At 51.3% G+C, this 14,731-nt stretch overlaps 18 non-coding genes and 10 pseudogenes across 18 annotated transcripts; all 28 read right to left on the minus strand.

Moving 5' to 3' along the window:
* Positions 1 to 397: 397 nt before the first annotated feature.
* Positions 398 to 516, minus strand: LOC148927866 (5S ribosomal RNA). Its single transcript, XR_016129179.1, has one exon. It is a non-coding gene; the product is annotated as a 5S ribosomal RNA (ribosomal RNA).
* Positions 517 to 914: 398 nt separating this feature from the next.
* On the minus strand, positions 915 to 1,033 carry LOC148927867 (5S ribosomal RNA). The gene has a single exon (XR_016129180.1). It is a non-coding gene; the product is annotated as a 5S ribosomal RNA (ribosomal RNA).
* Positions 1,034 to 1,431: 398 nt separating this feature from the next.
* LOC148927868 (5S ribosomal RNA) lies at positions 1,432 to 1,550 on the minus strand. Its single transcript, XR_016129181.1, has one exon. It is a non-coding gene; the product is annotated as a 5S ribosomal RNA (ribosomal RNA).
* Positions 1,551 to 1,948: 398 nt separating this feature from the next.
* On the minus strand, positions 1,949 to 2,067 carry LOC148927869 (5S ribosomal RNA). Its single transcript, XR_016129182.1, has one exon. It is a non-coding gene; the product is annotated as a 5S ribosomal RNA (ribosomal RNA).
* Positions 2,068 to 2,463: 396 nt separating this feature from the next.
* On the minus strand, positions 2,464 to 2,582 carry LOC148927870 (5S ribosomal RNA). The gene has a single exon (XR_016129406.1). It is a non-coding gene; the product is annotated as a 5S ribosomal RNA (ribosomal RNA).
* Positions 2,583 to 2,980: 398 nt separating this feature from the next.
* On the minus strand, positions 2,981 to 3,099 carry LOC148927871 (5S ribosomal RNA; annotated as a pseudogene).
* Positions 3,100 to 3,497: 398 nt separating this feature from the next.
* Positions 3,498 to 3,616, minus strand: LOC148927872 (5S ribosomal RNA). The gene has a single exon (XR_016129449.1). It is a non-coding gene; the product is annotated as a 5S ribosomal RNA (ribosomal RNA).
* A 396-nt stretch (positions 3,617 to 4,012) lies between these two features.
* Positions 4,013 to 4,131, minus strand: LOC148927873 (5S ribosomal RNA). The gene has a single exon (XR_016129407.1). It is a non-coding gene; the product is annotated as a 5S ribosomal RNA (ribosomal RNA).
* Positions 4,132 to 4,529: 398 nt separating this feature from the next.
* On the minus strand, positions 4,530 to 4,648 carry LOC148927874 (5S ribosomal RNA; annotated as a pseudogene).
* Positions 4,649 to 5,043: 395 nt separating this feature from the next.
* Positions 5,044 to 5,162, minus strand: LOC148927875 (5S ribosomal RNA; annotated as a pseudogene).
* Positions 5,163 to 5,560: 398 nt separating this feature from the next.
* LOC148927876 (5S ribosomal RNA) lies at positions 5,561 to 5,679 on the minus strand (annotated as a pseudogene).
* A 398-nt stretch (positions 5,680 to 6,077) lies between these two features.
* LOC148927877 (5S ribosomal RNA) lies at positions 6,078 to 6,196 on the minus strand (annotated as a pseudogene).
* Positions 6,197 to 6,593: 397 nt separating this feature from the next.
* Positions 6,594 to 6,712, minus strand: LOC148927878 (5S ribosomal RNA; annotated as a pseudogene).
* Positions 6,713 to 7,110: 398 nt separating this feature from the next.
* On the minus strand, positions 7,111 to 7,229 carry LOC148927879 (5S ribosomal RNA). The gene has a single exon (XR_016129580.1). It is a non-coding gene; the product is annotated as a 5S ribosomal RNA (ribosomal RNA).
* Positions 7,230 to 7,626: 397 nt separating this feature from the next.
* Positions 7,627 to 7,745, minus strand: LOC148927880 (5S ribosomal RNA). Its single transcript, XR_016129633.1, has one exon. It is a non-coding gene; the product is annotated as a 5S ribosomal RNA (ribosomal RNA).
* Positions 7,746 to 8,142: 397 nt separating this feature from the next.
* LOC148927881 (5S ribosomal RNA) lies at positions 8,143 to 8,261 on the minus strand (annotated as a pseudogene).
* Positions 8,262 to 8,658: 397 nt separating this feature from the next.
* On the minus strand, positions 8,659 to 8,777 carry LOC148927882 (5S ribosomal RNA). The gene has a single exon (XR_016129334.1). It is a non-coding gene; the product is annotated as a 5S ribosomal RNA (ribosomal RNA).
* A 397-nt stretch (positions 8,778 to 9,174) lies between these two features.
* Positions 9,175 to 9,293, minus strand: LOC148927883 (5S ribosomal RNA). Its single transcript, XR_016129635.1, has one exon. It is a non-coding gene; the product is annotated as a 5S ribosomal RNA (ribosomal RNA).
* Positions 9,294 to 9,690: 397 nt separating this feature from the next.
* LOC148927884 (5S ribosomal RNA) lies at positions 9,691 to 9,809 on the minus strand (annotated as a pseudogene).
* Positions 9,810 to 10,206: 397 nt separating this feature from the next.
* LOC148927885 (5S ribosomal RNA) lies at positions 10,207 to 10,325 on the minus strand. The gene has a single exon (XR_016129335.1). It is a non-coding gene; the product is annotated as a 5S ribosomal RNA (ribosomal RNA).
* Positions 10,326 to 10,722: 397 nt separating this feature from the next.
* LOC148927886 (5S ribosomal RNA) lies at positions 10,723 to 10,841 on the minus strand. Its single transcript, XR_016129636.1, has one exon. It is a non-coding gene; the product is annotated as a 5S ribosomal RNA (ribosomal RNA).
* Positions 10,842 to 11,238: 397 nt separating this feature from the next.
* Positions 11,239 to 11,357, minus strand: LOC148927887 (5S ribosomal RNA; annotated as a pseudogene).
* A 397-nt stretch (positions 11,358 to 11,754) lies between these two features.
* Positions 11,755 to 11,873, minus strand: LOC148927888 (5S ribosomal RNA). Its single transcript, XR_016129581.1, has one exon. It is a non-coding gene; the product is annotated as a 5S ribosomal RNA (ribosomal RNA).
* Positions 11,874 to 12,396: 523 nt separating this feature from the next.
* Positions 12,397 to 12,515, minus strand: LOC148927889 (5S ribosomal RNA). Its single transcript, XR_016129408.1, has one exon. It is a non-coding gene; the product is annotated as a 5S ribosomal RNA (ribosomal RNA).
* Positions 12,516 to 12,913: 398 nt separating this feature from the next.
* On the minus strand, positions 12,914 to 13,032 carry LOC148927890 (5S ribosomal RNA; annotated as a pseudogene).
* Positions 13,033 to 13,429: 397 nt separating this feature from the next.
* Positions 13,430 to 13,548, minus strand: LOC148927891 (5S ribosomal RNA). The gene has a single exon (XR_016129514.1). It is a non-coding gene; the product is annotated as a 5S ribosomal RNA (ribosomal RNA).
* Positions 13,549 to 13,946: 398 nt separating this feature from the next.
* LOC148927892 (5S ribosomal RNA) lies at positions 13,947 to 14,065 on the minus strand. Its single transcript, XR_016129520.1, has one exon. It is a non-coding gene; the product is annotated as a 5S ribosomal RNA (ribosomal RNA).
* Positions 14,066 to 14,463: 398 nt separating this feature from the next.
* Positions 14,464 to 14,582, minus strand: LOC148927893 (5S ribosomal RNA). Its single transcript, XR_016129521.1, has one exon. It is a non-coding gene; the product is annotated as a 5S ribosomal RNA (ribosomal RNA).
* Positions 14,583 to 14,731: the final 149 nt, after the last annotated feature.

Below are 14,731 nucleotides of genomic sequence, written 5' to 3' on the forward strand. Positions count from 1 at the left end.
TCAATAGCCCCGCACTTTATTCTTTCATAGCGTACGCTCCCGTGCGCAGGTTCTGATCCCCCACCCGTCAGACGGGCATAACTTTTGATCCGGAAGGAGTTACGGGACCCACAGCATATCACCGCGAAGCTCTCGCCGACCCGCACGTGCAGAGATACAGGTACATCCCGTGGCTACTCCGGGAAACAAAAAGAGGCCGTTTCGAGCCATTTCGGCCACTTTTAGTTCGCAGCTACTGTTTTTCGGCACGTTTAAGGTTGTAGGACCCGCTCATCACCGGCTCGTGGAGATTGTCGTAGCTTTTTTTCATTTTACTCGCCAACCGCTAATCGAGTTTCGGACCACAGCAAGACCAACCGAACGGAAAAAAGAATAAAAATGAACGCACATGCAAAAAGAGGTGCAACACGAGGTCTTCCAAGGGGGTCACCCATCCTAGTACTACTCTCGCCCAAGCACGCTTAACTTCGGAGTTCTGATGGGATCCGGTGCATTAGTGCTGGTACGATCGCACCCATCAATAGCCCCGCACTTTATTCTTTCATAGCGTACGCTCCCGTGCGCAGGTTCTGATCCCCCACCCGTCAGACGGGCATAACTTTTGATCCGGAAGGAGTTACGGGACCCACAGCATATCACCGCGAAGCTCTCGCCGACCCGCACGTGCAGAGATACAGGTACATCCCGTGGCTACTCCGGGAAACAAAAAGAGGACGTTTCGAGCCATTTCGGCCACTTTTAGTTCGCAGCTACTGTTTTTCGGCACGTTTAAGGTTGTAGGACCCGCTCATCACCGGCTCGTGGAGATTGTCGTAGCTTTTTTTCATTTTACTCGCCAACCGCTAATCGAGTTTCGGACCACAGCAAGACCAACCGAACGGAAAAAAAAATAAAAATGAACACACTTGCAAAACGAGGTGCAACACGAGGTCTTCCAAGGGGGTCACCCATCCTAGTACTACTCTCGCCCAAGCACGCTTAACTTCGGAGTTCTGATGGGATCCGGTGCATTAGTGCTGGTACGATCGCACCCATCAATAGCCCCGCACTTTATTCTTTCATAGCGTACGCTCCCGTGCGGAGGTTCTGATCCCCCACCCGTCAGACGGGCATAACTTTTGATCCGGAAGGAGTTACGGGACCCACAGCATATCACCGCGAAGCTTTCGCCGACCCGCACGTGCAGAGATACAGGTACATCCCGTGGCTACTCCGGGAAACAAAAAGAGGCCGTTTCGAGCCATTTCGGCCACTTTTAGTTCGCAGCTACTGTTTTTCGGCACGTTTAAGGTTGTAGGACCCGCTCATCACCGGCTCGTGGAGATTGTCGTAGCTTTTTTTCATTTTACTCGCCAACCGCTAATCGAGTTTCGGACCACAGCAAGACCAACCGAACGGGAAAAAAAATAAAAATGAACGCACATGCAAAAAGAGGTGCAACACGAGGTCTTCCAAGGGGGTCACCCATCCTAGTACTACTCTCGCCCAAGCACGCTTAACTTCGGAGTTCTGATGGGATCCGGTGCATTAGTGCTGGTACGATCGCACCCATCAATAGCCCCGCACTTTATTCTTTCATAGCGTACGCTCCCGTGCGGAGGTTCTGATCCCCCACCCTTCAGACGGGCATAACTTTTGATCCGGAAGGAGTTACGGGACCCACAGCATATCACCGTGAAGCTCTCGCCGACCCGCACGTGCAGAGATACAAGTACATCCCGTGGCTACTCCGGGAAACAAAAAGAGGCCGTTTCGAGCCATTTCGGCCACTTTTAGTTCGCAGCTACTGTTTTTCGGCACGTTTAAGGTTGTAGGACCCGCTCATCACCGGCTCGTGGAGATTGTCGTAGCTTTTTTTCATTTTACTCGCCAACCGCTAATCGAGTTTCGGACCACAGCAAGACCAACCGAACGGAAAAAAAAATAAAAATGAACACACTTGCAAAACGAGGTGCAACACGAGGTCTTCCAAGGGGGTCACCCATCCTAGTACTACTCTCGCCCAAGCACGCTTAACTTCGGAGTTCTGATGGGATCCGGTGCATTAGTGCTGGTACGATCGCACCCATCAATAGCCCCGCACTTTATTCTTTCATAGCGTACGCTCCCGTGCGCAGGTTCTGATCCCCCACCCTTCAGACGGGCATAACTTTTGATCCGGAAGGAGTTACGGGACCCACAGCATATCACCGCGAAGCTCTCGCCGACCCGCACGTGCAGAGATACAGGTACATCCCGTGGCTACTCCGGGAAACAAAAAGAGGCCGTTTCGAGCCATTTCGGCCACTTTTAGTTCGCAGCTACTGTTTTTCGGCACGTTTAAGGTTGTAGGACCTGCTCATCACCGGCTCGTGGAGATTGTCGTAGCTTTTTATCATTTTACTCGCCAACCGCTAATCGAGTTTCGGACCACAGCAAGACCAACCGAACGGAAAAAAAAAAAAATGAACACACTTGCAAAAAGAGGTGCAACACGAGGTCTTCCAAGGGGGTCACCCATCCTAGTACTAATCTCGCCCAAGCACGATTAACTTCGGAGTTCTGATGGGATCCGGTGTATTAGTGCTGGTACGATCGCACCCATCAATAGCCCCGCACTTTATTCATTCATAGCGTACGCTCCCGTGCTCAGGTTCTGATCCCCCACCCTTAAGACGGGCATAACTTTTGATCCGGAAGGAGTTACGGGACCCACAGCATATCACCGCGATGCTCTCGCCGACCCGCACGTGCAGAGATACAGGTACATCCCGTGGCTACTCCGGGAAACAAAAAGAGGCCGTTTCGAGCCATTTCAGCCACTTTTAGTTCGCAGCTACTGTTTTTCGGCACGTTTAAGGTTGTAGGACCCGCTCATCATCGGCTCGTGGAGATTGTCGTAGCTCTTTTTCGTTTTACTCGCCAACCGCTAATCGAGTTTCGGACCACAGCAAGTCCAACCGAACGGAAAAAAAAATAAAAATGAACGCACTTGCAAAAAGGGGTGCAACACGAGGTCTTCCAAGGGGGTCACCCATCCTAGTACTACTCTCGCCCAAGAACTCTTAACTTCGGAGTTCTAATGGGATCCGCTGCATTAGTGATGGTATGATCGCACCCATCAATAGCCCCGCACTTTATTCTTTCATAGCGTACGCTCCCGTGCGCAGGTTCTGATCTCCCACCCTTCAGACGGGCATAACTTTTGATCCGGAAGGAGTTACGGGACCCACAGCATATCACCGCGAAGCTCTCGCCGACCCGCACGTGCAGAGATACAGGTACATCCCGTGGCTACTCCGGGAAACAAAAAGAGGACGTTTCGAGCCATTTCGGCCACTTTTAGTTCGCAGCTACTGTTTTTCGGCACGTTTAAGGTTGTAGGACCCGCTCATCACCGGCTCGTGGAGATTGTCGTAGCTTTTTTTCATTTTACTCGCCAACCGCTAATCGAGTTTCGGACCACAGCAAGACCAACCGAACGGAAAAAAAAATAAAAATGAACACACTTGCAAAACGAGGTGCAACACGAGGTCTTCCAAGGGGGTCACCCATCCTAGTACTACTCTCGCCCAAGCACGCTTAACTTCGGAGTACTGATGGGATCCGGTGCATTAGTGCTGGTACGATCGCACCCATCAATAGCCCCGCACTTTATTCTTTCATAGCGTACGCTCCCGTGCGCAGGTTCTGATCCCCCACCCTTCAGACGGGCATAACTTTTGATCCGGAAGGAGTTACGGGACCCACAGCATATCACCGCGAAGCTCTCGCCGACCCGCACGTGCAGAGATACAGGTACATCCCGTGGCTACTCCGGGAAACAAAAAGAGGCCGTTTCGAGCCATTTCGGCCACTTTTAGTTCGCAGCTACTGTTTTTCGGCACGTTTAAGGTTGTAGGACCTGCTCATCACCGGCTCGTGGAGATTGTCGTAGCTTTTTATCATTTTACTCGCCAACCGCTAATCGAGTTTCGGACCACAGCAAGACCAACCGAACGGAAAAAAAAAAAAATGAACACACTTGCAAAAAGAGGTGCAACACGAGGTCTTCCAAGGGGGTCACCCATCCTAGTACTAATCTCGCCCAAGCACGATTAACTTCGGAGTTCTGATGGGATCCGGTGTATTAGTGCTGGTACGATCGCACCCATCAATAGCCCCGCACTTTATTCATTCATAGCGTACTCTCCCGTGCGCAGGTTCTGATCCCCCACCCTTAAGACGGGCATAACTTTTGATCCGGAAGGAGTTACGGGACCCACAGCATATCACCGCGATGCTCTCGCCGACCCGCACGTGCAGAGATACAGGTACATCCCGTGGCTACTCCGGGAAACAAAAAGAGGCCGTTTCGAGCCATTTCGGCCACTTTTAGTTTGCAGCTACTGTTTTTCAGCACGTTTAAGGTTGTAGGACCTGCTCATCACCGGCTCGTGGAGATTGTCGTAGCTTTTTATCATTTTACTCGCCAACCGCTAATCGAGTTTCGGACCACAGCAAGTCCAACCGAACGAAAAATAAAATAAAAATGAACGCACTTGCAAAAAGGGGTGCAACACGAGGTCTTCCAAGGGGGTCACCAATCCTAGTACTACTCTCGCCCAAGAACGCTTAACTTCGGAGTTCTGATGGGATCCGCTGCATTAGTGCTGGTACGATCGCACCCATCAATAGCCCCGCACTTTATTCTTTCATAGCGTACGCTCCCGTGCGCAGGTTCTGATCTCCCACCCTTCAGACGGGCATAACTTTTGATCCGGAAGGAGTTACGGGACCCACAGCATATCACCGCGAAGCTCTCGCCGACCCGCACGTGCAGAGATACAGGTACATCCCGTGGCTACTCCGGGAAACAAAAAGAGGCCGTTTCGAGCCATTTCGGCCACTTTTAGTTCGCAGCTACTGTTTTTCGGCACGTTTAAGGTTGTAGGACCTGCTCATCACCGGCTCGTGGAGATTGTCCTAGCTTTTTATCATTTTACTCGCCAACCGCTAATCGAGTTTCGGACCACAGCAAGACCAACCGAACGGAAAAAAAAAAAATGAACACACTTGCAAAAAGAGGTGCAACACGAGGTCTTCCAAGGGGGTCACCCATCCTAGTACTACTCTCGCCCAAGCACGATTAACTTCGGAGTTCTGATGGGATCCGGTGTATTAGTGCTGGTACGATCCCACCCATCAATAGCCCCGCACTTTATTCTTTCATAGCGTAAGCTCCCGTGCGCAGGTTCTGATCCCCCACCCTTCAGACGGGCATAACTTTTGATCTGGAAGGAGTTACGGGACCCACAGCATATCACCGCGAAGCTCTCGCCGACCCGCACGTGCAGATATACAGGTACATCCCGTGGCTACTCCGGGAAACAAAAAGAGGCCGTTTCGAGCCATTTCGGCCACTTTTAGTTCGCAGCTACTGTTTTTCGGCACGTTTAAGGTTGTAGGACCCGCTCATCATCGGCTCGTGGAGATTGTCGTAGCTTTTTTTCATTTTACTCGCCAACCGCTAATCGAGTTTCGGACCACAGCAAGTCCAACCGAACGAAAAAAAAAATAAAAATGAACGCACTTGCAAAAAGGGGTGCAACACGAGGTCTTCCAGGGGGGTCACCCATCCTAGTACTACTCTCGCCCAAGAACGCTTAACTTCGGAGTTCTGATGGGACCCGCTGCATTAATGCTGGTACGATCGCACCCATCAATAGCCCCGAACTTTATTCTTTCATAGCGTACGCTCCCGTGCGCAGGTTCTGATCTCCCACCCTTCAGACGGGCATAACTTTTGATCCGGAAGGAGTTACGGGACCCACAGCATATCACCGCGAAGCTCTCGCCGACCCGCACGTGCAGAGATACAGGTACATCCCGTTGCTACTCCGAGAAACAAAAAGAGGCCGTTTCGAGCCATTTCGGCCACTTTTAGTTCGCAGCTACTGTTTTTCGGCACGTTTAAGGTTGTAGGACCCGCTCATCACCGGCTCGTGGAGATTGTCGTAGCTTTTTTTCATTTTACTCGCCAACCGCTAATCGAGTTTCGGATCACAGCAAGACCAACCGAACGGAAAAAAAAATAAAAATGAACGCACTTGCAAAAAGAGGTGCAACACGAGGTCTTCCAAGGGGGTCACCCATCCTAGTACTACTCTCGCCCAAGCACGCTTAACTTCAGAGTTCTGATTGGATCCGGTGCATTAGTGCTGGTACGATCGCACCCATCAATAGCCCCGCACTTTATTCTTTCATACCATACGCTCCCGTGCGCAGGTTCTGATCCCCCACCCTTCAGACGGGCATAACTTTTGATCCGGAAGGAGTTACGGGACCCACAGCATATCACCGCGAAGCTCTCGCCGACCCGCACGTGCAGAGATATGGGTACGTCCCGTGGCTTCACCGGGAAACAAAAAGAGGCCATTTCGAGCCATTTCGGCCACTTTTAGTTCGCAGCTACTGTTTTTCGGCACATTTAAGGTTGTAGGACCCGCTCATCACCGGCTCGTGGAGATTGTCGTAGCTTTTTTTCATTTACTCGCCAACCTCTAATCGAGTTTCGGACCACAGCAAGTCGAACCGAACGGAAAAAAAAATAAAAATGAACGCACTTGCAAAAAGGGGTGCAACACGAGGTCTTCCAAGGGGGTCACCCATCCTAGTACTACTCTCGCCCAAGAACGCTTAACTTCGGAGTTCTAATGGGATCCGCTGCATTAGTGATGGTATGATCGCACCCATCAATAGCCCCGCACTTTATTCTTTCATAGCGTACGCTCCCGTGCGCAGGTTCTGATCTCCCACCCTTCAGACGGGCATAACTTTTGATCCGGAAGGAGTTAAGGGACACACAGCATATCACCGCGAAGCTCTCGCCGACCCGCACGTGTAGAGATATAGGTACATCCCGTGGCTACTCCGGGAAACAAAAAGAGGCCATTTCGAGCCATTTCGGCCACTTTTAGTTCGCAGCTACTGTTTTTCGGCACGTTTAAGGTTGTAGGACCCGCTCATCACCGGCTCGTGCAGATTGTCGTAGCTTTTTTTCATTTTACTCGCCAACCGCTAATCGAGTTTCGGATCACAGCAAGACCAACCGAACGGAAAAAAAAATAAAAATGAACGCACTTGCAAAGAGAGGTGCAACACGAGGTCTTCCAACGGGGTCACTCATCCTAGTACTACTCTCGCCCAAGCACGCTTAACTTCGGAGTTCTGATGGGATCCGGTGCATTAGTGCTGGTACGATCGCACCCGTCAATAGCCCCGCACTTTATTCTTTCATACCGGACGCTCCCGTGCGCAGGTTCTGATCCCCCACCCTTCAGACGGGCATAACTTTTGATCCGGAAGGAGTTACGGGACCCACAGCATATCACCGTGAAGCTCTCGCCGACCAGCACGTGCAGAGATATGGGTACGTCCCGTGGCTACACCGGGAAACAAAAAGAGGTCATTTCGAGCCATTTCGGCTACTTTTAGTTCGCAGCTACTGTTTTTCGGCACGTTTAAGGTTGTAGGACCCGCTCATCACCGGCTCGTGGAGATTGTCGTAGCTTTTTTTCATTTACTCACCAACCGCTAATCGAGTTTCGGACCACAGCAAGACCAACCGAACGGAAAAAAAAATAAAAATGAACGCACTTGCAAAGAGAGGTGCAACACGAGGTCTTCCAACAGGGTCACTCATCCTAGTACTACTCTCGCCCAAGCACGCTTAACTTCGGAGTTCTGATGGGATCCGGTGCATTAGTGCTGGTACGATCGCACCCGTCAATAGCCCCGCACTTTATTCTTTCATACCGTACGCTCCCGTGCGCAGGTTCTGGTCCCCCACCCTTCAGACGGGCATAACTTTTGATCCGGAAGGAGTTACGGGACCCACAGCATATCACCGCGAAGCTCTTGCCGACCCGCACGTGCAGAGATACGGGTACATCCCGTGGCTACTCCGGGAAACATAAAGAGGCCATTTCGAGCCATTTCGGCCACTTTTAGTTCGCAGCTACTGTTTTTCGGCACGTTTAAGGTTGTAGGACCCGCTCATCACCGGCTCGTGGAGATTGTCGTAGCTTTTTTTCATTTACTCACCAACCGCTAATCGAGTTTCGGACCACAGCAAGACCAACCGAACGGAAAAAAAAATAAAAATGAACGCACTTGCAAAGAGAGGTGCAACACGAGGTCTTCCAACGGGGTCACTCATCCTAGTACTACTCTCGCCCAAGCACGCTTAACTTCAGAGTTCTGATTGGATCCGGTGCATTAGTGCTGGTACGATCGCACCCATCAATAGCCCCGCACTTTATTCTTTCATACCATACGCTCCCGTGCGCAGGTTCTGATCCCCCACCCTTCAGACGGGCATAACTTTTGATCCGGAAGGAGTTACGGGACCCACAGCATATCACCGCGAAGCTCTCGCCGACCCGCACGTGCAGAGATATGGGTACGTCCCGTGGCTTCACCGGGAAACAAAAAGAGGCCATTTCGAGCCATTTCGGCCACTTTTAGTTCGCAGCTACTGTTTTTCGGCACATTTAAGGTTGTAGGACCCGCTCATCACCGGCTCGTGGAGATTGTCGTAGCTTTTTTTCATTTACTCGCCAACCGCTAATCGAGTTTCGGACCACAGCAAGTCGAACCGAACGGAAAAAAAAATAAAAATGAACGCACTTGCAAAAAGGGGTGCAACACGAGGTCTTCCAAGGGGGTCACCCATCCTAGTACTACTCTCGCCCAAGAACGCTTAACTTCGGAGTTCTGATGGGATCCGGTGCATTAGTGCTGGTACGATCGCACCCGTCAATAGCCCCGCACTTTATTCTTTCATACCGGACGCTCCCGTGCGCAGGTTCTGATCCCCCACCCTTCAGACGGGCATAACTTTTGATCCGGAAGGAGTTACGGGACCCACAGCATATCACCGCGAAGCTCTCGCCGACCAGCACGTGCAGAGATATGGGTACGTCCCGTGGCTACACCGGGAAACAAAAAGAGGTCATTTCGAGCCATTTCGGCTACTTTTAGTTCGCAGCTACTGTTTTTCGGCACGTTTAAGGTTGTAGGACCCGCTCATCACCGGCTCGTGGAGATTGTCGTAGCTTTTTTTCATTTACTCACCAACCGCTAATCGAGTTTCGGACCACAGCAAGACCAACCGAACGGAAAAAAAAATAAAAATGAACGCACTTGCAAAGAGAGGTGCAACACGAGGTCTTCCAACAGGGTCACTCATCCTAGTACTACTCTCGCCCAAGCACGCTTAACTTCGGAGTTCTGATGGGATCCGGTGCATTAGTGCTGGTACGATCGCACCCGTCAATAGCCCCGCACTTTATTCTTTCATACCGTACGCTCCCGTGCGCAGGTTCTGGTCCCCCACCCTTCAGACGGGCATAACTTTTGATCCGGAAGGAGTTACGGGACCCACAGCATATCACCGCGAAGCTCTTGCCGACCCGCACGTGCAGAGATACGGGTACATCCCGTGGCTACTCCGGGAAACATAAAGAGGCCATTTCGAGCCATTTCGGCCACTTTTAGTTCGCAGCTACTGTTTTTCGGCACGTTTAAGGTTGTAGGACCCGCTCATCACCGGCTCGTGGAGATTGTCGTAGCTTTTTTTCATTTACTCACCAACCGCTAATCGAGTTTCGGACCACAGCAAGACCAACCGAACGGAAAAAAAAATAAAAATGAACGCACTTGCAAAGAGAGGTGCAACACGAGGTCTTCCAACGGGGTCACTCATCCTAGTACTACTCTCGCCCAAGCACACTTAACTTCGGAGTTCTGATGGGATCCGGTGCATTAGTGCTGGTACGATCGCACCCGTCAATAGCCCCGCACTTTATTCTTTCATACCGTACGCTCCCGTGCGCAGGTTCTGGTCCCCCACCCTTCAGACGGGCATAACTTTTGATCCGGAAGGAGTTACGGGACCCACAGCATATCACCGCGAAGCTCTCGCCGACCCGCACGTGCAGAGATATGGGTACGTCCCGTGGCTTCACCGGGAAACAAAAAGAGGCCATTTCGAGCCATTTCGGCCACTTTTAGTTCGCAGCTACTGTTTTTCGGCACATTTAAGGTTGTAGGACCCGCTCATCACCGGCTCGTGGAGATTGTCGTAGCTTTTTTTCATTTACTCGCCAACCGCTAATCGAGTTTCGGACCACAGCAAGTCGAACCGAACGGAAAAAAAAATAAAAATGAACGCACTTGCAAAAAGGGGTGCAACACGAGGTCTTCCAAGGGGGTCACCCATCCTAGTACTACTCTCGCCCAAGAACGCTTAACTTCGGAGTTCTGATGGGATCCGGTGCATTAGTGCTGGTACGATCGCACCCGTCAATAGCCCCGCACTTTATTCTTTCATACCGGACGCTCCCGTGCGCAGGTTCTGATCCCCCACCCTTCAGACGGGCATAACTTTTGATCCGGAAGGAGTTACGGGACCCACAGCATATCACCGCGAAGCTCTCGCCGACCAGCACGTGCAGAGATATGGGTACGTCCCGTGGCTACACCGGGAAACAAAAAGAGGTCATTTCGAGCCATTTCGGCTACTTTTAGTTCGCAGCTACTGTTTTTCGGCACGTTTAAGGTTGTAGGACCCGCTCATCACCGGCTCGTGGAGATTGTCGTAGCTTTTTTTCATTTACTCACCAACCGCTAATCGAGTTTCGGACCACAGCAAGACCAACCGAACGGAAAAAAAAATAAAAATGAACGCACTTGCAAAGAGAGGTGCAACACGAGGTCTTCCAACAGGGTCACTCATCCTAGTACTACTCTCGCCCAAGCACGCTTAACTTCGGAGTTCTGATGGGATCCGGTGCATTAGTGCTGGTACGATCGCACCCGTCAATAGCCCCGCACTTTATTCTTTCATACCGTACGCTCCCGTGCGCAGGTTCTGGTCCCCCACCCTTCAGACGGGCATAACTTTTGATCCGGAAGGAGTTACGGGACCCACAGCATATCACCGCGAAGCTCTTGCCGACCCGCACGTGCAGAGATACGGGTACATCCCGTGGCTACTCCGGGAAACATAAAGAGGCCATTTCGAGCCATTTCGGCCACTTTTAGTTCGCAGCTACTGTTTTTCGGCACGTTTAAGGTTGTAGGACCCGCTCATCACCGGCTCGTGGAGATTGTCGTAGCTTTTTTTCATTTACTCACCAACCGCTAATCGAGTTTCGGACCACAGCAAGACCAACCGAACGGAAAAAAAAATAAAAATGAACGCACTTGCAAAGAGAGGTGCAACACGAGGTCTTCCAACGGGGTCACTCATCCTAGTACTACTCTCGCCCAAGCACACTTAACTTCGGAGTTCTGATGGGATCCGGTGCATTAGTGCTGGTACGATCGCACCCGTCAATAGCCCCGCACTTTATTCTTTCATACCGTACGCTCCCGTGCGCAGGTTCTGGTCCCCCACCCTTCAGACGGGCATAACTTTTGATCCGGAAGGAGTTACGGGACCCACAGCATATCACCGCGAAGCTCTCGCCGACCCGCACGTGCAGAGATACGGGTACATCCCGTGGCTACTCCGGGAAACATAAAGAGGCCATTTCGAGCCATTTCGGCCACTTTTAGTTCGCAGCTACTGTTTTTCGGCACGTTTAAGGTTGTAGGACCCGCTCATCACCGGCTCGTGGAGATTGTCGTAGCTTTTTTTCATTTACTCACCAACCGCTAATCGAGTTTCGGACCACAGCAAGACCAACCGAACGGAAAAAAAAATAAAAATGAACGCACTTGCAAAGAGAGGTGCAACACGAGGTCTTCCAACGGGGTCACTCATCCTAGTACTACTCTCGCCCAAGCACGCTTAACTTCGGAGTTCTGATGGGATCCGGTGCATTAGTGCTGGTACGATCGCACCCGTCAATAGCCCCGCACTTTATTCTTTCATACCGTACGCTCCCGTGCGCATGTTCTGGTCCCCCACCTTTCAGGCGGGCATATCTTTTGATCCGGAAAGAGTTACGGGACCCACAGCATATCACCGCGAAGCTCTCGCCGACCCGCACGTGCAGAGATACGGGTACATCCCGTGGCTACTCCGGGAAACATAAAGAGGCCGTTTCGAGCCATTTCGGCCAGTTTTAGTTCGCAGCTACTGTTTTTCGGCACGTTTAAGGTTGTAGGACCCGCTCATCACCGGCTCGTGGAGATTGTCGTAGCTTTTTTTCGGAAACAAAAAGAGGCCGTTTCGAGCCATTTCGGCCACTTTTAGTTCGCAGCTACTGTTTTTCGGCACGTTTAAGGTTGTAGGACCCGCTCATCACCGGCTCGTGGAGATTGTCGTAGCTTTTTATCATTTTACTCGCCAACCGCTAATCGAGTTTCGGACCACAGCAAGACCAACCGAACGGAAAAAAAAAAAAATGAACACACTTGCAAAAAGAGGTGCAACACGAGGTCTTCCAAGGGGGTCACCCATCCTAGTACTAATCTCGCCCAAGCACGATTAACTTCGGAGTTCTGATGGGATCCGGTGTATTAGTGCTGGTACGATCGCACCCATCAATAGCCCCGCACTTTATTCATTCATAGCGTACGCTCCCGTGCGCAGGTTCTGATCCCCCACCCTTAAGACGGGCATAACTTTTGATCCGGAAGGAGTTACGGGACCCACAGCATATCACCGCGATGCTCTCGCCGACCCGCACGTGCAGAGATACAGGTACATCCCGTGGCTACTCCGGGAAACAAAAAGAGGCCGTTTCGAGCCATTTCAGCCACTTTTAGTTCGCAGCTACTGTTTTTCGGCACGTTTAAGGTTGTAGGACCCGCTCATCATCGGCTCGTGGAGATTGTCGTAGCTTTTTTTCGTTTTACTCGCCAACCGCTAATCGAGTTTCGGACCACAGCAAGTCCAACCGAACGGAAAAAAAAATAAAAATGAACGCACTTGCAAAAAGGGGTGCAACACGAGGTCTTCCAAGGGGGTCACCCATCCTAGTACTACTCTCGCCCAAGAACTCTTAACTTCGGAGTTCTAATGGGATCCGCTGCATTAGTGATGGTATGATCGCACCCATCAATAGCCCCGCACTTTATTCTTTCATAGCGTACGCTCCCGTGCGCAGGTTCTGATCTCCCACCCTTCAGACGGGCATAACTTTTGATCCGGAAGGAGTTACGGGACCCACAGCATATCACCGCGAAGCTCTCGCCGACCCGCACGTGTAGAGATATAGGTACATCCCGTGGCTACTCCGGGAAACAAAAAGAGGCCATTTCGAGCCATTTCGGCCACTTTTAGTTCGCAGCTACTGTTTTTCGGCACGTTTAAGGTTGTAGGACCCGCTCATCACCGGCTCGTGGAGATTGTCGTAGCTTTTTTTCATTTTACTCGCCAACCGCTAATCGAGTTTCGGACCACAGCAAGACCAACCGAATGGAAAAAAAATAAAAATGAACACACTTGCAAAAAGAGGTGCAACACGAGGTCTTCCAAGGGGGTCACCCATCCTAGTACTACTCTCGCCCAAGCACGCTTAACTTCGGGGTTCTGATGGGATCCGGTGCATTAGTGCTGGTACGATCGCACCCATCAATAGCCCCGCACTTTATTCTTTCATAGCGTACGCTCCCGTGCGCAGGTTCTGATCCCCCACCATTCAGACGGGCATAACTTTTGATCCGGAAGGAGTTACGGGACCCACAGCATATCACCGCGAAGCTCTCGCCGACCCGCACGTGCAGAGATACAGGTACATACCGTTGCTACTCCGAGAAACAAAAAGAGGCCGTTTCGAGCCATTTCGGCCACTTTTAGTTCGCAGCTACTGTTTTTCGGCACGTTTAAGGTTGTAGGACCCGCTCATCACCGGCTCGTGGAGATTGTCGTAGCTTTTTTTCATTTTACTCGCCAACCGCTAATCGAGTTTCGGATCACAGCAAGACCAACCGAACGGAAAAAAAAATAAAAATGAACGCACTTGCAAAAAGAGGTGCAACACGAGGTCTTCCAAGGGGGTCACCCATCCTAGTACTACTCTCGCCCAAGCACGCTTAACTTCGGAGTTCTGATTGGATCCGGTGCATTAGTGCTGGTACGATCGCACCCATCAATAGCCCCGCACTTTATTCTTTCATAGCGTACGCTCCCGTGCGCAGGTTCTGATCCCCCACCATTCAGACGGGCATAACTTTTGATCCGGAAGGAGTTACGGGACCCACAGCATATCACCGCGAAGCTCTCGCCGACCCGCACGTGCAGAGATACAGGTACATCCCGTTGCTACTTCGAGAAACAAAAAGAGGCCGTTTCGAGCCATTTCGGCCACTTTTAGTTCGCAGCTACTGTTTTTCGGCACGTTTAAGGTTGTAGGACCCGCTCATCACCGGCTCGTGGAGATTGTCGTAGCTTTTTTTCATTTTACTCGCCAACCGCTAATCGAGTTTCGGATCACAGCAAGACCAACCGAACGGAAAAAAAAATAAAAATGAACGCACTTGCAAAAAGAGGTGCAACACGAGGTCTTCCAAGGGGGTCACCCATCCTAGTACTACTCTCGCCCAAGCACGCTTAACTTCGGAGTTCTGATTGGATCCGGTGCATTAGTGCTGGTACGATCGCACCCATCAATAGCCCCGCACTTTATTCTTTCATACCATATGCTCCCGTGCGCAGGTTCTGATCCCCCACCCTTCAGACGGGCATAACTTTTGATCCGGAAGGAGTTACGGGACCCACAGCATATCACCGCGAAGCTCTCGCCGACCCGCACGT

Source organism: Salvia hispanica, chromosome 4 (genome assembly GCF_029641045.1).
Source record: "Salvia hispanica isolate PSC_SH4W2 chromosome 4, Shi_PSC_v1, whole genome shotgun sequence".
Classification (NCBI taxonomy): Eukaryota; Viridiplantae; Streptophyta; class Magnoliopsida; order Lamiales; family Lamiaceae; genus Salvia; species Salvia hispanica.